The sequence below is a fragment of the Falco cherrug genome, chromosome 5 (genome assembly GCF_023634085.1).
Source record: "Falco cherrug isolate bFalChe1 chromosome 5, bFalChe1.pri, whole genome shotgun sequence".
In the NCBI taxonomy this organism is placed as follows: Eukaryota; Metazoa; Chordata; class Aves; order Falconiformes; family Falconidae; genus Falco; species Falco cherrug.
The window spans coordinates 34299736-34319189 of record NC_073701.1 but is presented as its reverse complement, the minus strand read 5'-3'; the positions used below and the strand labels follow the sequence as shown (position 1 = coordinate 34319189).

General features: G+C 39.7%; 2 long non-coding RNA genes across 2 annotated transcripts; one reads left to right on the top strand and one right to left on the bottom strand.

Moving 5' to 3' along the window:
• Nucleotides 1–61: 61 nt before the first annotated feature.
• On the top strand, nt 62–17724 carry LOC129736258 (uncharacterized). The gene is made up of 4 exons (XR_008732593.1): nt 62–707; nt 1138–1322; nt 3017–3191; nt 15335–17724. It is a non-coding gene; the product is annotated as an uncharacterized LOC129736258 (long non-coding RNA).
• Nucleotides 1229–17798, bottom strand: LOC129736259 (uncharacterized). Its single transcript, XR_008732594.1, has 3 exons — nt 17718–17798; nt 2997–3105; nt 1229–1301 (listed from the first exon to the last, which is right to left on the bottom strand). It is a non-coding gene; the product is annotated as an uncharacterized LOC129736259 (long non-coding RNA).
• Between the last annotated feature and the right edge of the window lie 1656 nt (nt 17799–19454).

Here is a 19454-nt window from a genome sequence, read left to right as displayed (position 1 = left end):
AATGAGCTTTGAAGGATGGATCAATGCAAGTAAGACATGAGTCCTTGAAAGAGCAGAGATCTTTTCAGCTTTATGTGCTCAAAAAAAATCCACATTTGTCACCTACAAAGACAAGGTAATGGCTCACCCAAAGATAATCCTGTCTGTCCTGCCTTGTACACAAAGGAGGGTGACATAGTGTTTGTGTAACATCAGTTGACAATCTTTCAAGAAGAAAATAAAATTAAGAAAGTCACAAGGAAACTGTCATTTCCTAACACTGCAGATAAGTTGCAGCATAGCTTCTCTGCCTTCGTTAAAAGCTGTTATGTGTAGTATTTTTGCCTCCCTGTTTCAGTCTTTGACTCTTTCATTTTCATCTTCAGTATATATTTGGTTCCTTCTCCTCCTGCTGTCAAGCGTAACATTTCTTAACCAAATAGAGCAAAAGTCGACCAGCATCCTTCAAAATAAAACTCTGTTTACAACTGTAATCATCTAGCCTTGAGAGTAAACTGCATTTTACTGCATATTAATGAAGCAAATTTTTCACCCATCTATTTCCTGGGGATAATTGAAGGCACCACTATAGGAGAGGGGATACAGTGTCTCTTGCTCAAAAGGGACAGGAGAAGCTACAAAATTCTGAACTGTATCTTCTGAGTGATCTGCTACACTGTGCTGCCCGTGAAGATTTAGAAGAGTATTTTTAAGTGGCAATGTCGGATGTAAGTATTTCCCCAGACCTTCACATTCTGCTGTGTATTCCATTTTCTTGATTAGTCCTGCTAAGTGTACAGTCCTCATGTAACCTGAAATCAGGCTCATTATTCTCTTCCCTTTGCCTTGAGTGAGAGACAATTATCAAGTTTTCTAACTGCAATCCTTTTGCTTTCTCCTGACATTCAGAAGGAAGTAGAAACAAATCACCTTGACTAGAACTCTTAATCACAATATCAATGTACATGAACTCATGAAAATTCAGAGGACCCTTCCTGACACGTGCAAAAAGATTGTGGAAAGCACAAGAACCGTGCAAACTTTTAACGGAAGCGAAACAGAAAGGCTGGAGGGGTGCTTTTAAGCTAACTGCTTATATTTGATGCATATAATAGTTTTAACAAGAAATTCACAAAAATAATATTCTAATCTTTTCAGGTCTCTTGGAAGATAAACTAGATACAATGTAGGTACATCTTTTAAGAGTCAGAGGATATGATACAATGCTAAAATACTTGTTCATTGTTTACCTGGAGACATGGCGTTTACAAGAACAAGTCGACAGGCAACATCACAGACAAATTCTCTATGCAACTGCTTTGCTGTAAGATGAGTAAAACAAGGTGAGAGCAGCTCCTCAACTCCACTACTCTCTACAAGAGATTATAGCCAGTAATAATCCCAATCTGATGGAATAATGCTAAACCTGCTAAGAAAGTTTCTGATTCTGCAATAGTTTCTTGTTCTGAACTAAACCAAAATCAAGACCTTCTTTTCTGATGGATAGGCATATTCCTGCCTCAGAGGAGTGGATAGCTGATTGGTCAGAGGGCTCACCCAGGTCGTGAGATACTAAGATTTGAAACACTGCTTTGCCATGTTCTTCTGTGCCAAATCAGTGCCTCAACTACCAGGTGTTTTCTCTCAACTTCTCCTACTGTACTATAACAGTAAAAATAGCAATTGCTAATATTTGGGCTGAGGAAATGGACTGAATCTAGTCAAACCCACATTCTCTCTCTGCTCAAAAGATTGCTTTATTATTGATGAATGAATTAAATGCCCATTGCAAAACTGATACCATAATGACATACCCATGTCAAGAGATATGTCTGTACTAGGAAAGTATGCAATTTCATCAGCTGACATGGTCAGCTCTCAGTTTTGAGAAAACTCACCCATATGCCATGGGCCACACGGTCATTAAGGTGCTATGCACTGACTTTTGTTCATGTGCAAGAAATACTAATAAATCAATTCAAGGAGACTGCTAAGAAAATCCTCAGATGACTGAATCATGACCATGAGCTGACACCATTACATACCTTTTCGAGTTCACCATCTACTGTATTATTTTGGCCATGTACGCCTGTGAGCTGTGAAATTGTGGCCTTCTGTTTAATGCACATCTTGTTAGAAAATACTTGTATAAGGATACATAGCACCTTGGAAATCTGAGAGTATCAGCTATAACCAAACAGCCAGAGCAAGCATGAAAATTCAATGAAAAATGGGAATGTAATCCCAAATCACTAAAGAAACATGAACCACTAACAAAAGTTAAATCAAAGGAACACAGCAAAAATACTCAGTTAAGTCAATTCTGATGACACTCCTACATATGTGTAGTGTCTACCTACTGTCATGTCTACTATGGTGGCAGCTGCTACTGGATCATTTTGGCTGTGCATGTCTGTATGCTCTAGAATAACAGCTTCTCTCTGATGGACTTGATGTTGGAAAGTGCTGCATAGTTACGTTCAATCACCAACCATAGAATAAATTTAAGTGACAGAATAAAGTGAAGAATAATATTCTTAAAAGATGTCTTGTCTCATCACACATTAATCTGTAAAGGAAATAACATTTTAACAATCACTGCAAAGAAACTAAATATCCAATAGAAAAACATACAGCAGATCTGGCTTGCAAGATAGCTTCATTCAACCTATTGTTTGCAAAGAATACATGGAATACTTGTTTCTGTAGCATACACATCATTCCAGTTGAGTGCCTTTTCTCCTCTGACTGCTTGAGACTGAGCTGCAAGTAGTAACACTGATTTTGGAAAAGTGATTTGGGGCTATATTCCATTTTACATTCATATTACATACTTATACAGATTTTGCTTTTACGGTTACTATCAGCTTTACAGACTGCTTTAATACACTTTTATAATATTTATTTTCAAATACATTAATGTCTAAACTCCTTATCATTATTACAATAGCACATGAATAATGAATTACAGCTTTGCAAAATTTTTTGACAGAAATTACGTAAGATAAGCTACTCACATCTGCCTTGTAACTTTCAGTGCTCTTTTGCAGGTAGTGCTACAAAATCCTTAGAAGGCAGTTGGTCCAATGGTAAATGATGAGACCCTCAATACCTGCTTCAGGACAACTGAAAATGAAAACAAAGCACTCAAAAAAAACGTTGTTGAAGTTGTCCTATCTTTCTGAATTTCTTGGAAAAAAAACAAAGAGGAGGTAAGTTGAGCTGATTGGGTTTATATTCTTCATTAGATAATGGCTCTATTCATATTGGCTGAGTGCATGGATATTCTTCTGTCACACATTGTGTTGGGAGGAAAAAAAGGCGCAGGAGTATGAACAAATATACCTTTGGAAATTTGCTTTGATTTAAATCTGGACACAGTTTCCATGACTGCTTTCTTAGGGTGAAAGTAGTAGGCATTTGCAGAAAAAGACTATGATCATGCCCTGCTGATATAAACACAACTAAACAATCCATCATCAACTGAAGAAATTTAAAGGTCAGCATCTACCACTGTTCCTGACAATGAATTTGATGGTGTCATTGCTAGAATAAATTACCACTCAACATGACAGGGCATTACTGAGCCAAATATTAAAGAAACATCAGCCTAAACTAAAATCCCATAACCGAACCTTGGCTTTTGCACCTCAATTGCTTGAGCAAAACAAGAAATAAGTATTGCAGGAAAAAATTCCCCCCAAAGTGAGCTTTTTCTTTAGTCATTTTCAGCTGTTTTGGAAAGATGCATTCAACAGTATCGTTCTAGGTTTTGTTAGCTCATGTTGCCATAGCCAGATCTTACCAGCTTTTCTTATGCAGAGCAATACCAGAAGCAGTATTATGATGTCCCTCTCTGTGGAAAACAATTCTTCCTTTATCATAAAACTTCTGCCTTTAAAATCTTTTAACAAGACAACAGGATTTCTCTCTGATATGGTAGGATCACTCAAGATTGGAAGAGTTGGAAGAATTCTTACCAGAACAGTAGTAACTTCCCCTTGATGAGCAATAGGGCTTTTTGTTCTTGCAGAGGTTAGATGGGTATTGATGCCCAAGAGTAGGCTCAGCGAGAAAAATGGAAACTCGGAAACAGCAAGAGAACCTTTCTTCATCCAGATAGCATATCACTTCCAGAATAAAAGAGGCAAATAAGGAAGAAGTAGGGCAGTGCTTGCCACTGCTACTATGTATGACAGATGTGGGCTGGAGGTGGACCTGTATGCTCCAGTCAACACCAGTGTCAAAATCTGGTAACTGGCCATTGTAGACAAAGTAGGATAGCTCCATCCAAGAATTCCTGAGAGACCTATGGCTACAACCATTCCTCCAGAAGCTTAAAATCTAGTTTTAAGTGCATGACAGCAGTGAGCCTTTGTGGCAGGAGAGTGTTTTAGTCTCCTCATCATCTTGAGAATCAAAAATATGTCAGAGTTATTGCTACTCAAGACAAAGAAAAATCTGCTTCATCTGGTTAACAAGTTGAAAAGACCTGTCAAAATTACTCAAAATCAAATTTTCACTGAATTTTCCCAAATCTCAAAATAGGGTTGGGATTTGCTAAAATTTGTGCAGTGCTGCATTCAAACCATCCTGCGCTGCCCCTAACAGTTTAATTTCCCCATCCATTTGATGAAATTCTGTGACCAAATTCCTTTTACTTCATTTAGAAACTTTAGACAGGCATCTTTAGATAGATGGAAGTTGTCTGAACAGACAGTGAAAAGAGACAGGCACCACTGGCCAATAAATCGGACCTCAATTGGGCCAACTCCCCCTCTGAAGGTTTTCTCTGTCTCCTTGGAATATACATGAATTATCAAGTAACTATATTCCCAATTTTGTCACCTCAGGTTCCTAAAGTTAAGGAAACAAATCTGTGCCTTACTGTGGACCTAGTTATTACTGGCATAAAGATACCTTCGCATTCGGGACTCAGTTATATTTGGAAATGCACTTTTACGCTGGTATAATTGTCTTTACCCTAGGGGAGATGTACTACTTAAGCTACACTGGTATCATCAAAAAAGCACAATTTTCTGGTGCAGACACATCCAGTCTGCTCATTATAGAGTGTTTATGGCTCATTTTCTAATGGTTCATAAATTGGGACAATGTTCCTTAGTAAAACTGAGTGGCAAGGGGGCTAGAGATTACAATAGGCAGGCAAGTGGCAAATATAAAGTCAGTAAGTATCAAGATCCCGTAATTTTCAAAGTTCTGTTTTGTCAGTATTCCTCACGGTGTATACTTACAGCCTGTCTCACCTGCTGCCTCACCTACTGGCTGTTTGTCACTTAAGCCTTTATTCCTTGGAAGATAAACTTGTGGAATAAGCCCACCAATTACCGTATCAATAAGCCACCTGATCCCAAGACAGCTGCCAATCTGTCCATGTCAAGTGCAGAAGGCTGGAGTTTGTGTCTCCCATACCTCCGTAGACCGAGGCTGCCTCGTTACACAAAGCCGGGTCTAAATAAGAGACCTCTCAATTAACTGCATTCAGCTCAGCCAGTGGCTCGCATTGTGATTATTTATGCCTTTGCCATCTGTAAAATGGGGTTGGCAGTAATACTTTTCTCATGGGGGGAGAATGAGGAGTAAAAGTGCTCAACAGAGGTGTAATTCTTTGGGAAACAGGTGACAAGTGAGGAACCACAACCATTATCCTCAGCAACCCACCTGCACTCACAATCACCTACAGTGCAAGTTGAAAACAATATAAAAATGTGCTGGTAATGCTCTGATGCCAGGCCTTAGAACTGATTCCCAAACCCTTAGAAAAGAATGTAGTTGCTAAACTATCACATATGTTAAACAGCAATAGCCAGTGGGCCAGCCCTACTACGGACCGTAACAAGGAAATGAAACTGGGGCTCTCTAATCCAGGAATACACCGTCCTGCTTGCACATCGCTTCAGTAATCTGAGCCAGGCCAAGGTAATGGCAGGCTCTGAAGTTGTGGTTTCAAGAAATGAGTGTACGGCAATGGTATCAGCTCAGGAAATTCCCTGTCCTCACCTGCTCTTGCCTTTTCCTACCCCACAGGATGGCACATCCAAAGCTGTGCTGCAAAATATGTGCGCTCCCTAACCCAGCTGTAGAAACACTTTGTTAAGCCACGGATCAATTTCCCAGCCCAGCTCACAGCACAGGCATCAATATGGAGAACAAATGGGGAAGAATAAATTAAACCAGTGTTGCTGCTCGATAACTTTGTCTTACAAGAACATTCTGACAACACACTGAATGTATATGTGTACCATGTACACACCCAAACAATTCAGGCAACTGTACATTTATGTCTTTTGGCACTCCATCTCAGCATACAGATGCTAATGCAGCCTCTCTCGTGTATGCTTTAGAGTGATCTAACACTGGTGTGGCAAGGACTTTACTGCTTTTATGGTGTAAGGAAGAAGTGATAACACACCCTCAAACCATGACCTTTTCTGCAACAGTTTTTCTGAATGAGATAGCTGCTACTGAGATAGTATCTGAAGAATCCAGTCCTTGAATAGCTGCTTTAATGCCTTTGACCTGTCTGCCAGCAGTTTATTTTGTTTTCCAGATTTCACTACAAACAACTTGTATAAACTGTTGCACAAGCTGAATGTAGTGCCATTACAGTGGGTTTCTCACCAGCAATCAGGCCCCAGGAAGGTGGAAAGAAGGGCAGAAAACTGTATGTGTATAGCACTTCTTCAGGAGTTAAAAGTGATTTCCTTGTGAAAATATAAAAAGTAAGAAATCTTCAGAATAAAGGAAAAAGAGCAAGTGAAGGCGGGGCGGGGGGGGGGGGGGGGCGAGGGGAAGAAAAATCAAACATATCTGTTACTAAGACATGTTAAAAAATCTATAAATTACCCAAATAATCTTTGCTCCAAGCCAGCTGGCTATGACACTCAGATGTGTCTACTGCAAAACAGCAAAAGGTAGAGGGACTGATGTCCCGTTCCAGTTCTTTCTGTTCCACCTCTCGCCTCTGAGTTCTGCTGAATGTGACATTTTTCCCTGGCACCTAATACACAGAACTCTGCTGCTAATTTTATGCACAGAGTTCTCATGCTGTGTAATTTGAGGCCAGAGACTCCTCCAACAGCCTGCCAGACAGAGTACGCACCCTTCAACACTGCTTCTGCCGCAGAGAAATGGGGGAAGGGAGAAGGAAATGAGCCAAACAAGAAACAAGAAACAGCTTCCAAACTTGTCCAAGATGTTTGGCTGATTTCTGGCTCTCAGGTCTACCAGGGATCTGTCTCCAGCCCTCCCCATCCTGTTTGTCAACAAACCAGCCCAGTGGATTTGCCAGCAATTACAAGGGCTCAGTCACTTTGAGGTTTCACCTTTTTTTCCCATATTAGGTTCTATCTGGCTGCTCTAATACTACATTAGGCTGTTGGCCAAAAAGCTCTTTTAATACTACCCTAAGACAGAATAAAAAGTGATTTTTGCAAGGTTATAATCAAGGATTTAAAAGAGAAACTGGTGACTTTTTTCCCACCTTGGTTAACATCTCTGCATCTTACAGAGACAGTTTACTAAAATGAGAATGGACAAGTAACCTTCAAAACCTGGCCTGATCATACTCAAAAGGGGATTGAACCACATGTATGTATCCCCATTAACTCACTAGAAAAGCCTTTGTGTCAGACACCCCTCTTTGCTTCCAGCTAACGACCGATTTTTGCTGAAGCCTTTTAGAGGAATCATCACTCTCCACAGTAAAAAAAGTATGGAATCAGACCCATTTTTGATACTACTGACTTCTGCCCTGGTGCTGATAATGCCAAAAGGGGTACACTCTATACCACTCTCCTCTCTCAGTGCCAACTTTTCTTTCTCTTGAATGTATGAACCAATAGACAGTGAGGGAACTACAGGTTAAAAATTAAAAAAAAAAAGAACTTTGATAACAGAATTATATCAATAACGTCTCCTACTGCAAACACCTCATGCCAGAAGAAAATAAATTGCACTGCCTAAAGACTTCTTTGGTTGGTACAGCATCCACCTCACTAATGCTTTTTCTCTTATAATTATGTTGACCAGCGGTATTAAGTAAAGACCTGGTCTTAAAACAAATGGATCCCAGGCCTTGCTGTACAGCAAGTGCTATTATAGCCCACAGACTTATCTAAGAACAAATAAAATCTTTCTTGAGAATTTGAGAAGAGCTGGGACTTCTGCTGTTGTTCAGCTGCAACAGCATCACAAGCTTTGACATCCAGAGAACTTTCTTTGCAGTTCCTTTCATCATGAAGTAAGTGCCTACACAGAGAGAACAAGGAAGGAAAGACTGGGAAGAGGAACATAGTCCTTTATTCCTTATCTGGGGTGTGGGGTAGAAAAAAGATTAAGCATAAAAGTCAGGTAAGTTCATATACTGATCTGGTACAGCCATCAACATGCTCCACTGGAGAAAAAGAAGAGAATGAGAGGAAAAATAGGGACAATGGACAGCTGACAAGAAGAGGAATATAAAAGGAAATAATAGGGTTGTGTGGAAACAATCAAATGTAAAAAAAGGATTGGGAAGAACCCATCCTTCCTCTAAAGACATGCATCGCATTTCCAAACTTGACCCACATGTGTCTAGCTATCTAATTTATGACAGACGTGAAGCTGACCAGCCAGCAGGCTGGCCATAAATTATCTGTCTTAGATAAGCCAAGATGATTTACATTAGTGTCCTGGTTCCATCTGGGATAGAGTTAATGTTCTTCCTAGTAGCTGGTACAGCGCTGTGTTTTGGATTTAGTATGAGAATAATGTCAATAACAAGCTGATGGTTTAGTTGTTACTAAGCAGGGCTTACCCTAAGACAAGGACTTTTCACTTTCCCATGCTCTGACAGTGAGGAGGTGCACAAGAAACTGGGAGGGAGTAGAGCCAGGACAGCAGACCTGAGCTAGCCAAAGGGATATTCCATACCACAGAATGCCAAGCTGAGTATATAAACTGGGGACAGTTGGCCAGGAGTCACCATGTGCTGCTCAGGGACTGGCTGGGCATCGATCAGCGGGTGGTGAGCGATTGTATTGTGCATCACTTGTCTTTCTTGTGGTTTATTTCTCTCTTTCTTTTTGTTGTCTCCCTTGTCATTACTACTACTATTACTATTATTGTATTTTATTTCAATTAATAAGCTGTTCTTACCTCAACCTCCTCAATCCACAGGTTCTACTGTTTTTCTGATTCTCGTTCCCATCCCACAGAGAGGTGGGGGGGTATGTGAGCAAGCTGCTGTGTGGTACAGTGTCAGCTGGAGTTAAACCACAACAATTAGGAGTGATTGAAAAAACAAGAATCTTGCCCTTGCCCTCCAGGGCACTGCCTGGGATATACTACTCTGTTGGCACCTAAAAATCTGCAGGTGTCCTGAGGTGGCAATGTTCCTTGCCAAGACACCTCCATTATAAAAGCTAATAGATCAGAACCTTGTTTCCACTGCCTGACAACACAATTGCCTAGCACAACTACACTTTCAGATCCATGATACTTGCGTGATACTTGCAATTTTGCTGACCGAGCTTTGCTCAAATCCTTGCTTTTTCCTCTTTTTTTCAAATACCTTCATTGTTTATCTCCTTTATTTATATATATATGCACTCCTTTTCTTTTTTCTTTTTTTTTTCATTAGCAAAACAGTAGCCAGAAAGTCAAGACAAATTATTTTTCTTCTTAATTAAATGCTTATAAGGCTGTAACTGGAATACTATCAGTACTCTTAAAGCAAGAGAAATATTGACAACCTGGATAGAGTTCAACAGAGGACAAATAAGGCTGGAGCATAAGATATATGATGAAAGGCTGAAATAAATGGGTTTGTTTAGCTTAGAGAAGACTGGAAGGGCGATCAAATTGCTAATTGAACTGAACAAAGTGGGATTAAAGAGGAGACGTAGCTAGACTCTTCTCCTAGGTGGACAATGCAAGTACAGGAGACAAAAATCACAAGTTGCAACAAGGGAAAAATCTCCTTGGACATAAGAAAAAATATTACAATATGACACTGGAGCAAGGGACCAGAAAGGCTATGGGATCTCCACCTGGGGAGATTTGCACACTGTGACTAGACAAGCTTGATTTGTTATATTAGCCCAGCTTTCAGCAAGACATTGCATAGATGACATCCAGTGGCCCCTTCCAACCTTGTTCTATATTCAGATACCAGATGCTGTCCTCAGCTAACCAAAGTCTCCATCGGAGTTACTGGTCACCTTATGCAAGACAATCTGCTTGACCTAAATTAAAATCTTACATGTATTTGGCAACTGTGAGCGTTTCAGGCAGTTCATGGTACACTGGTACATAAAACAAAAGTTCCTGCATAAAAAGGGAAAAAAAACCAGGAATGGGAGGAAACAGATGGACTACCCAGTGGATAAGGAATTAGCTGGATGGTCACATTCAAGAAGTTGCTCTGCTTGATGTCCAAGTAGACACCAGTGACAAGTGGCGTTCCTCAGGAGCTGGTTACTGGGACCAGCACTGTTCAACATCTGTGTCAGTGACATGGACAGTGGGATCGAATGCACCCTCAGCAAGTTTGCCAATGACACTAATTTGTGTGGTGTGGTCAGTGTGCTGGAGGGAAGGGATGCAATCCAGAGGGACCTGGACAGGCCTGAAAGGTGGTCCTGTGCAAACTTCATGAAGTTCAACAAGACCAAGTGCAAGGTCCTGCATGTGGATCAGGGCAACCCCAAGCACAAATACAGGCTGGGCAGAGAATGGATAGAGAGCAGCTCTGAGGAGAAAGACTTGGGGCTGTTGCTAGATGAGAAGCTCACCATGGTGTGGTAAAGTGCACTTGCAGCCCACAAAGCCAACTGAATCCTGGGCTGCATCAGAAGCGTGGCCACCAGGTTGAGGGAGGTGATTCTTCCCCTCTACTCCACTCTTGTGAGACCCCACCTGGAGTACTGCATTCAGCTCTGGGTCCCCCAGCATAAGAAGGACATGGACCTGTTGGATTGAGTACAGAGGAGGGCCACAAAGATGATCAGAGGGCTGGAGCACCCATCCCATGAAGACAGGCTAAGAGAGCTGGGGTTGTTCAGTCTGGAAAAGGCTCCAGGGAGATCTTATAATGGTCTCTCAATATTTAAAGGGGGCTTATAAGAAAGATGAGGACAGACATTTTAGTAGGGTCTGTAGCGATAGGACAAAAAAGTAATGGTTTTAAACTAAAAGAGGGTAGATTTAGATTAGATATAAGGAAGAAATTCTTGACAATGAGGGTAGTGAGACACTGGAACAGGTTACCCAGAGAAGTCGTGGATGCCCCATCCCTGGAAGTATTCAAGGCCAGGTTGGATGGGGCTTTGAACAACGTGGTCTACTGGAAGATGTCCCCGTCCATGGCAGGGGGGTTGGAACTAGATGATCTTTAAGGTCTCTTCCAACCCAAACTACTCTATGATTCTATGATTCTATGAAATACAAGTTCTCCTAAAACCAAGACATCTAAACATTATCTTCAATAACTTCATAGCAAATCATATCAGTGGATATTCTCAGATTGGATTGCCAGTAAGAAACAATCAACTGATCTCTGTGCCTTGCTTATACTACCTACCTCCTGCACCTGCAAATTCTTTTCTCTTTGAACACCAACTTCTCCCTCCTCACCACTTTCTCCTTGTGGCACTCATCCCTCTGCAAGCCCATCTTCCCCCTCAGCCTGCTTTCCTCTCCACACCACCTTTTTTTGTCTTTTTTTGATCCTTATCTCACCCTTTATTCTTCTAGTCCTAAATCTCGAGTTGAAAAGTAATTCTTCATAGCACCTCCCCTAAAGAGCAACTATTTGGCTTTTGGCCTGCTCCTGCTTTGTCAGCTGTCTCTTGTCAACACATCTACTGAGCGTGTGGGGAAGCTTTGGAATGATGAAGAAACCCATAAGCTGGCCAGGTAATCCCAGGGAAAGCCTGGTCTGCATTAATGATTCTTGTAGAATAAACAGGAGAGTTTGATGCCTAAAGTAGCTTAGAGCAGCCTTCATGTAATGTTGCCTGACACATCAAATATTCAGTGCTTGAAATGGGGGAGGAGGGGAATATGGCTACCATGAAAATTAGGAGAGAGACTAAACTTATGCACCACAGAAGCACTATGCCTGCATTGATTTTATTGGCAATAAATATAGTTCTTCAGATTTTCTTTTGCCTTAGTAGCTTGGCTCCTGTTACCCTCAGACTCTTTATTGTTGTTAGCGCTGTGGCCTTTAGACACCAGAATTCTTACTGTAAGAAATAAAATGGTTATAGAAACTTAGGATGCCTGACTATATATCTGACACAGTGGGGAAAAAAAAGGATGAAGAAAAAATCACACAACTTGAAATTGGACTCTTAAGACTGTTTACTAGTGACCAGTCAGAAAGGCTGCAGTTTTACAAACGTCCGGTTCAGAAAACAAGAATCACAGAAGATAACACTTTCACCACATAACTATGTAAGTCCAATTGGTAGTTTTGAGACATAATTTTAAAATTCAGTGTAATTTTGCTCTCAGTTACAGAAAAGTCACTGTTGACATATGTTTGGATGCCAGACATAATGCTTACCAGTCCACCCATGCCATGATGTAACTATACAAAGTGTTTATGACCACCACAGATTTTTATACTAGAAAAATGGTTAGTTTTTCTCAATCTTGAATCCATATTTTCACTATGAGAAAACATGTATTCCTACTTTGAATACTTTCTAACAGTGCTTTCCATGTTGCAGAAAAAAAAATTTCAATACGAAACACACTTGCCTTGGCAAAATAGTTCACATACTTACTCCCACTGATGATTGTCTTATGCTTTCAAAGTCTATCAGATTTAGCCAGACTAACAGCAGATACTCTACTTTTACATATAACCCTTCTTCAAATCTCAATATACTCTTTGCTGAAATAATAGCTATCCAGCTGCTAATCCCACGAGACAATTAAACACTGTGTGAAAGGACATTTCTTTTTAAGCAGATTTAAATTTTATCAAATGATTACTCCATCTTAGTTTGAATACTAATTATTCAAATACTTTTTTCTTTTTAACCTTTTCTCACCCAAGTCCTTTCTTGGGCCCTTAGGCAACAGAAAAACTAAAACTGTAACTGTGAGATAGCAGAAGAAGGAAAGAAAAAGAAAGGCATGATATAGTTACTGGATTCTGATTTAGGCTCCAAATTTGGCTTCAGAGGGACTATTCATCATTTAAAAGTAAAGCCTAAAGCAAAAGGCTGTGCAAGATCACAGTGCCTTTGGCACAGTAATTGTTTCTCACTAGGAGACATGTAAGTACGATACTTATGAAAGGCCATAGTTACAGTTGGATCTACAAAATGTGATGCAGTATAAAAACAAGTGAGAAAGAACCGTCTAGGAAAAGAAACTTCTAGTAATTTTTAGTAAGTCTATTCTCCAAATATCTGACTGAGTTTTCTTGTATTGATTTGGTTTGAGTCTCCATTTCTGACTGCACACATGAAGTACTGCACAACACATCAACTTTACTATCCACAGTGTTAAGAAGATGTGGTAGCCATGCTCTAAGAATTCACACTTGAATTAATTCTGCCACAGAAGTGCAAAGACTTTATCTAAACATGACAGTCTATAAAAAAGATGTAATGGGGAAAAGGAGTTAACAATAGTTTTTTTATGGGCTAGCAAACTATCTAGAACTACAGGAGAAAAGTGTTTGCTACATGCTATTGATTCCAATCAGGATATCCTTTCCTTCACTTTGTAAAGGGAATAACTCCCTTAAATACTTACACATTTGGTTTTCTTTCTCCAAGTGTCTTTATCAACAAAAATCCTTTCTTGCCCAAAACCAACCTGTTTCTCTAAACTATGACTGCATGGTGTGCTACCATTCTAAGGGAGACTTTAGCAGATGTTTCTGTTTTGCTGTCTCATCTTCAGGCTCCTTTTAAGGAGCTATTAGTCTTTAAGGTTCCCTAATACCCCAACTAAATTTATCAGCAGTTGATTGCAGCCAAGAGTTAAGCTAAATTAAACTTTGAAATCCCCGTACAGTGTATCAGATGCACTTCTGGTAGGAGATGTGGAGCAGAAAGCTCCAAATGTTCCATTTACAAAGAGGTAGGAAAACCATGCTTTTCTCTGAAGGTTTCTCAAAGCTTCCACACATTTTTCAAGATCACCACAATTTCCCTGATTCGATAAGACCAAGAACTCAACTATTGAAACAATTTGTCATTTAACTCCATACCAGGTGTGTGCATGCATACACATGCATAAATTTGCATGCAGGTACATACTTCCTCTACAAATGTGTATATTATATATGGAGAAAGTGTGTGTACACACACACTTAGGTTAAGGCTGCATGCATGCTTGAGACATCTGTTCCAACTGACATACCTGATGAAAAGGTATTTATCTACATATATCTCTTTCTTACATACACACACATGTATGTGTGTGTATGTATATATGTGTCTGCTCCCCAGTCTTTGTCCTCACATAATGAATCATTCCCTTGTTTGCTTCTCTTAATCACTCATAAGTAATTATCAGAACAGATATCCCTCTTGCTCTCACTCCTGCTCTTAGTGAGTAGTAAAATACACAGTGTCTTAAATAATTTGCATGTCAACATCAATAGTTGGTTAGTTTTGATGTCGAAGTATGATAATTCCTTACTATTCCAGAACTGTGAATTTCTATGGTACTTCTATGTCAGAGGAGATAAAATTAGGTATTCTTACACACACACAAAAAAACCCCACAAAACCAACAAAAAAACCCACACAAGTTGAAACATAAAAAGAGACAGTCCAGTATGTACTCTTCCTTAAAAAGAAAAAAGAAGATAGAAAAAATACGGATGCTTAAGAGCAAATGGCATAAGATACAGATTTTTTACCTGAAAGCCAGTAATTGCAATCTAAAACATCAGTAGTTTTGAGAAGTCACATCTAATGAGAGCAGTACCCACACAGATTGATGGTGTCAGTCAAATTCCTAACAGATTGGCCTTCTCCCTACAAAGTAATTATTCAGTGGCACTACTTGATTCCTATCTCTCTGCTGTTTCTGTAAAAAGTTCTAAAAGAGGGGCCTAGTGAAATCTCCATTAAAAACACCAGAGAGTCCCGGTGACAACTGTGGAAGATGGCTGAGGTCCTAAAAAGACAACCAAGTTAAGACTACAGCTCTCTGGATGTAAAAGCAATTCTTGCAAACCAGGTTACAGTAAACTCGTGAAATAAAAACAAACTTTGTCTCTAAAGACTTCATACCATTTACTCTGAGGACACATCAAAGATCTGTTTCCAAAATAATTTGTCTGTCATTTTCACCAGCTTTTCTTTTTTTCTTCCAGGAGAGAAACTGTGTGTGAGAAGTGTGATTTCTGCTGTCTGTATCCCCATGGCTACTAGAAACAGCTAGAAAGGGAATTGGGCACAGCACAGCACACAAAATGTCAGGTTAACAAATTCCAACACAACAGCTCAGACAAACAGACGCTTGCTTTCTCCCACCTTCATCCTCCCATATCACACTAAAACAAAGGGGAAAAAAAGTCAACAGAAAACTAGCCAAAGTCATGTAAGGGAATCAAATATGTCCTTCAGAAAGGTAAACCTCTCTAAAAATAGGATGAAAGCCTAAGCAAGTCACTTGTTTTCACTCCTAGCAGTAATAAAGGGTCCTTGTAAGGGTTTCGCACAAGTCCTGTGCTGTTACAGTAGCATCTGTCTCCTCATTGCTAGAAAGAAATGGTGAAGAAGATTTAAAGAATGTGTAACCTGAGAGAGAAATCATCTGTCACTCCCTCACAGGGCAACAGCAAACCTTCCCTCTCCTGGGAGAAGGAACAGCCACTCTCCTTCACCTACCTCTTGTGATTACAGCTTTAAACATTATTATAATACACATGCTTATCACAAAGTTACAGAATGGTTGGGGTTGGAAGGGACCTCTGGAGATCAAGTAGTCCAACCCCTCTGTTAAAGCAGGTTCACCTACAGCAGGTTGCACAGGATTGCATCCAGGCAAGTTTTGAATGTCTCCAGGGAAGGAGACTGCACAGACTCTCTGGGCAGCCTGTTCCAGTGCTCTGTCACCCTCAAAGTAATATGAGTAATACTGATAATCAGAAAAAATCTACCTCTATTAAGAAAAGGTAAGAGAAGGCCGGCTGAAAAGCAAACATTCTGTGCAATCCACAGGGTGAACCCAGTAGCAAAGAAGAGGTCAAGCAACAAACAGATCCTCTCTGTGAAAGGGATGATCCCTTTGCTTCACCCAAGTAAAACTGCTATCACAAGCTATACTTCTCACAGTCAAGATATGGAGCAACAAAACAGAAAACAATGGTCCATTTTGGAAGATAATATCCCAGGAGAGGACATAGCATGCAATTTCTTGTGCCACTACTGCGCAGTCTTTGTTGGTGATTCAGTTATCCACCCTTGTGGTGATGCAAGTCGAGGCGGACTGAAAAACACTGTCTATGTGGCTGGGTTCTGACAAAATGGCAAAATGGCCTTTATTGTTTATACAAATTGCTTATATATCTTAGATAGTACATGTGTCAGACCCTGATAGGCTTTCTGTATTCTTCTTGTTTGCTATTTGCTGTTGCTGTAGGTGCCCGTATGCTGCAGTTCTAAGTTCTGGTTCTTCACATACTGTTTACATACCTGACAATTTATGGCTGTCTTAAAGGTACACAACTAAGTCTTTAAAGTCAACTAACTCATCTGCAGACCCACTGCAGACCCCAACACGCCCTTTAATGGGAGAAAGTGTGGTGGGAAAAATAAATCCCAAGACAGTCAGATGATACTAATGGACAACATGGAGGTACGCTACCTCAGAGATCAATGAGGTTTTTAGTATTCCCTGTTTCTTGTTTTTTCTTTCCCAGATGAGAAGGTAGAAATGTCAACATAAGTGCAGAAAAATAGCAAAGATGACCCATTTCAAAGAGGTAAAATGCTGCGAATCAGCACATCACTTGTATCTTGTGAGTCTCTGCTTCATCCAAAAGCAAGATATTAATGATCAGCTTATGAAATATCTCATTCATCTTCAAGACAGCAGCTTCTGTGTCCCACTAAGATCAAAACTCAAAGGGCCTGGAAGCTACTACCTCTTATAAATAACTGTCAAAATACCATAGCATGAGCTAAAAATGCTGTTGCACACATCTGTACCACATGATGCATTGATGCTCCACTTCTAGATTACAACCACTTCCAGATTACATCTCTTCTATGGACACAGAGAATGTTCACAAAGTTTTAAAAGGAGAGAAAGAAGGCCCTGCAAGAAGGTGATTTATGTAAGAGAGCACCATCATGAACCTTTTCAGGAAGGAGAAACAGTAAAAACGTCCAAGGAAAAAATATATGCTCATGATGAACATAAATTCAGATGTGCAGAATATTAAAAAAAATAATGTAAGTTTCTATAACATGGGTTAGTCCAATAAAACTATTTTTTTTGCAAATAATGTTTTAAATTATAGGAATAAACTTTTTCACATTACCATACGTAAGATTATGAACAAGGTCATAAGAAGGAATATCTAAAAGAGAATTGTAAGAAGTTGTGGTACACTGGTAATGGCAGGGAAAATCACTTCCCTTAGGAATATGCCAGTGAGTCTTTCTTTAGTAAAAAATCTCTCCAGAAGACAGAGGATACAAAAGATGATATTACAAAAGATAACCTCAAATTTTCAATCTGACATTTACCTAAGAGAAGCCCAGACACAGCAGAAGTGAATGCTTCTGGACAAGCTAAAACATCCATTCTCTTAAGAAGTTTAGCATAGGTAACAAGAGTAGAGGTTTCCTTCCTGCAGTCCTCCCTTCAGGCAACTAAAGAGAGAAAGAGAAAGTACAGGAGAATTCAGTATTTGGGTCTGATTCAGGCCACGAGCTACATGGAAATATTCATTTTAGTGCCAATAAATTTGTTTTGTGTATATCTGTTTATTAACAACTGGACTTGGGCTGTTAAACTCATTTCATCAGTGGGAAAACAGTACTACAGAATAATGACTTTTATTTACAGATATTCTCCTTGGCTGGATTCAGATCATGACCTAAACCTCAGAAGATATCTCATTTACCAATCATGTAAATGGAAGAATTGTTTTCTAATGAAATATTGACAATAAACAGCTGACACAACCCTGCTCCTTTTCTGCTACTAGTTATGGACTTTCTCAGCCAGAAATTTCCATTTGGGAGGTTGGCAGGAAAAGACCTAACTTGCCATTTGAGCATCACTGCTATAAAATTCTTCCCACTCACTGTTTACCCAGAAATACATCACTCCTTTACAAACCTCTGACTTTTAAACCCATCTCACTGTGCACTAACAGCTCTGAAACAAATCCTAAGAGCATAAGAAAAAAAAAAAAACCCAACAGATTCATTAAAGAATAACTATCAAAATTTGTGTTACCACAGGATTCCAACTGCTAAAACTGAAGTCAAATTTCCCCAAAAGCTGTTTACTCTGATCTAAATGCTTTGACTGCTGTCCTACCAGCAGCCTAGTATAAATGGGAATAAGTAATGAAGTCATGTTTCTGCTGTGCTAGTTTTTCTGGAATATAACCCCTGTGGTAATAATTACATGGGTTTATCCATCCCAGTGTGAACAACACCAGAGTGTCAATTATGTGGGTACAAGTGTCTGTTGTAAAGAAAACCAGCTGTTTCCATTCTCTTAACCTTGGGGTCAGGCTTCCCACTGGGACTAACAGCTTTTTTTCCTGCTGTAAATATCCATTTGAGAGTTGCTAGGAGGTGTTATGATATACAGACCTACTCTTTCAGCACTAGTTTTTTTCTTGTTTGGTCATCTAAGCCTAACTCTCATCAGGGGTTTGCACAGAAACACCTATTGCTAGTTTTCATTTATATTAATTCCTTTGGGTGATACTGCTCAAGACACTTCACTTTCTTTTCCACACCATTTGCAACACAAGCTGGAGAGTCCCCAAAGCCCACTAGTAGCATGGACTATTAGTGACCTACTTCTAGTCTCTGGGGTATCTCTTGTAGCCATTCGCTATTTCCAGCTATTGAGCCAATTATCAGAGGAGTTGTACATAAAAATGGAACCACTAAGCTTTGATCCTAGGAATAAAGACTTCTTTCAGGCGAGCCAAAGAATTGTCCATTGCATGGATTGTGAAGAAGTAATGGAACCTAAAAGGCCTGAACCAGTCTGATATACTCCATCTGGCAGAGGGAAATGACAATTAGTATACACAAAACAACTGACGTTTTCAGCCACAGGGTAGTAGTGTAATATATATATATATATATCTCTGAACAAATATGCTCATATGCAGCCTAAAGAGGGCATATAGGAACTCAAGAGCAGCATATAAGCAAAGTGTCCCAGTAAACATGAAGTTTCCTGGTTTATATTAGCAAAAAATAATAATTAAAAAAATTAAATGGCTACTGTGA